This window comes from Apium graveolens, chromosome 4 (genome assembly GCF_009905375.1).
Source record: "Apium graveolens cultivar Ventura chromosome 4, ASM990537v1, whole genome shotgun sequence".
In the NCBI taxonomy this organism is placed as follows: Eukaryota; Viridiplantae; Streptophyta; class Magnoliopsida; order Apiales; family Apiaceae; genus Apium; species Apium graveolens.
The window spans coordinates 2,609,030-2,612,269 of NC_133650.1; the positions used below are offsets into that span (position 1 = coordinate 2,609,030).

Here is a 3,240-nt window from a genome sequence, read left to right on the forward strand (position 1 = left end):
AAAACCAGCGTGCCCACGCTGATTTGAGTGCGGCCGCCCCGCCCTTTTTGCCCCAGAACCCTGATTTTAGTAGAATTTGATGATTTTGAGGGTCCAGGTCCACTAGGGGCTTATATATAGTGATAAAAAGACGTTTTTAACAACAAGGAGCAATGAGAGAGCAGTAAGAAGACCTAATAGCACAATACAACGAAGGAGAAGAAGTTATTATTTTTACTTGTGATTCTTTGCTTAAGTTGTAATGTTGGATGCTTATTTTCTTATTCATTTGAACCTTACAGTCTTGTTAGCGTACTTTTGATTATTATTCAGTTTATAAAGATCTAGTTTTTATACCATGTTTTCATTGGAACCCATGGTGACGATGAGTTCGGTTATGAACTAATCATTATCGTGGGGTTCTAACGGATTTACTTATGGATTTCTATAGATATTGTTTTGATACCTAAGTGTGTGGTGATTGTATGATATCCTAGTATTGGTTGTGCTTATTCGTCTTATATGCGTAGCTAACATATAAGATAGCGTGTTAATCTCTATTTAAGCGACAGTGAATATAGAGGTTTAGAACTTGTCATGCTAGCATAGGTTCATGTATAATTGTTATGCATGATTCGTAGGTAATTTTAACCATCTTACTTGCCCTATGTAATCACGATAGATAACTTGCGCATTAAACCTTTATGTTGTAAAATTATATAGATATATAGGGTCTCAACATAATTGGTGTCTATTCAGCTTCTATCTCTTTTGTGGATGTTTGGTAGTAGGGTATTCGTACAACGAAAGTTGGATTTTACTAGTTTCGTGTTATCTGATTAGTTGTCATCACCATTGCATGCTAAGATTAAGAACAATGACTTTGAACGAAGTATTTAATGAAGTTAGAATCCCATGTTTGTCTCATATAGTTAATTCAATCACTTTTGTTCTTAGTTAATTGCATGTTAGTTTAATCTTAGTTATAAATACCTCAACTTGTTATTGTCTTAGTATTGAGCGATAGTCATACCATTGCTGCATATGTGCATAATCTTAAGTTAACTAAAAAGAGTCTCTGTGGGTACGAATCTGATTTATATCTTATACTACTTGTGAACGCGTATACTTGCGTGTAATTTTAGCGCGTGTTTTTGCCCTAACATTTACCAGCTGGTTCTATTACTACTTGGGAAGATCTTGCTCAAAAGTTTCTCACTAAATTCTTCTTAATGGTAGAGACAACTGCAATCAGGAATGCTCTTACTCAATTCGCGCAACAATCGGGTGAATCTTTTTGTAAAGCTTGGGAGCGCTATAAGGAGATGCTTAGAAAGTGTTCTCATCATGGAATGCCTGTCTGGATGGTGATAAATTGCTTCTATAATGGGTTGGGAGCACAGTCAAGACCTATGCTCGATGCAGCATCAGGTGGAGCTCTATGGGCTAAAAGCCATAATGAAGCTTATGAGCTAATTGAACTGATGGCTGCTAATGAATATCAATATCCAACCCATAGATTGCCACATGACAAGGTAGCACGAGTTCTTGAAGTGGATACAGCTACAGTTATCACTGCTCAACTAAAGGCGTTGTCTATGAAGATTGATTCTTTGGCTAACTATGGAGTTCATCAGAGGACAAGTCTTTGTGAGCTTTGTGCAGGTTCGCATGCGACGGAGCAATGCGCTATATCTAGTGAATCAGCTCAGTTTGTATGCAACTTTCAGAGATCGCAGCAACCAGTTCCAGACACTTATCATCCTGACAACTGGAATCATCCCAACTTCAGCTGGAGCAGCAATCAGAATGCGATGCAACAGCCGTTCCAGCAGTTTGGAAATAAGCAATTCAATCCTCCTGGTTTTCAGCAACAATTTGCACCAAGACAACAACTCCAACTTCAACAACTCCAACTTCAACAACAAACTCATGGAGGTGCAGGTCAATCTTCGAATGAAAAACTGAATTGGGGGAGTTGAGGCTTATGTGCATAAACCAGGCTCTTATATGCAAAAGCCAGGCTGCTTCTATCAAGACTCTGGAGAACCAAGTTGGGAAAATTGCTAACGCCTTATTGAATCGATCACCATGAACGATTCCTAGTGATACAGAAGCTAATCCAGGAAAGAGGGAAGTTAAAGAACAGGTGAGCGCCATCACCTTGAGGTCTGGAAAGGTCGCAAGCCCCCAAATTCAGCAAGACGGAGAGTCTGAAAATTCTGTCCAGAATGCAGGTGCGTCTGCACCCTTGCTAATTCCAGAAAATGAGATTGTAGCTGAAAAATTTGTGCAGAAGGATGCCGAGGTGGAACCAAAGAATAAAGTTGTTGAAAGCAATCCTCCTGAGGGTAATATAGGGGATAAACAGGTCTACCCACCTCCACCGTATCTGAGAAGGCTTCAGAAGCAGAAGTTCGACAAACAATTTGCCAAGTTTTTGGAGGTTTTTAAGAAGTTGCACATTAGCATACCTTTTGCTGAAGCTCTAGAACAGATGCCGAGCTATGCTAAGTTCATGAAGGGTATTCTATCTTGGAAGCTAAAACTTGAGGAGTTGGAAACCGTTGCTCTAACGGAAGAGTGCAATGTTGTGCTGCAACAGAAATTGCCTTCGAAGCTTAAAGATCCTGGAAGCTTTATTATTCCTTGCACTATTGGAAATCTGTCCTTCGACAAGTGTTTATGTGACTTGGGAGCTAGCATCAATCTGATGCTCATATCTGTCTTCAAGAAACTTGGTTTGCCTGAGCCGAAACCGACATACATGTCTTTGCAACTGCCTGACCGTTCCATCACTTATCCGCGAGGGGTAGTGGATAAACTCATCTTCCTTACTGATTTTGTAATTCTGGATTTCGAGGAAAATGAGAAGATTCCCATCATCTTGGGAAGACCATTTTTGGCTACAGGCCGAACTATGATCGATGTGCAAAAAGGAGAGCTTACGATGAAGGTTCAAGATCAAAAGGTCACTTTTAATGTGTTCAAGGCAATAAAGTTACCCACAGATAAAGAGCAGTGCTTTAAAGTAGAGCGGTTCGACTCTGTCGTGAATTCAGAGCTTGAGCAATTGCCAAAGTCAGATACCTTAGAGAGATCCTTAATAGGGGAATCGGTTATTGAAAATGAAAAAGGAGCAGAGCAACTGCAGGTTTTGAGTGCACCTCTATGGAAGTGGAAGTTGGATATGCCATTCGATTATCTTGGGTTAGCAGAGCGGAAAATTTCTCAGGAGCGTATCGAGTCGTCTATTGAAGA

The 3,240-nt window shown here is 40.0% G+C and overlaps 1 non-coding gene across 1 annotated transcript; it reads right to left on the bottom strand.

Annotated features, from left to right (window-relative positions):
* Positions 1-1,226: 1,226 nt before the first annotated feature.
* Positions 1,227-1,333, bottom strand: LOC141722065 (small nucleolar RNA R71). Its single transcript, XR_012575098.1, has one exon. It is a non-coding gene; the product is annotated as a small nucleolar RNA R71 (small nucleolar RNA).
* Positions 1,334-3,240: the final 1,907 nt, after the last annotated feature.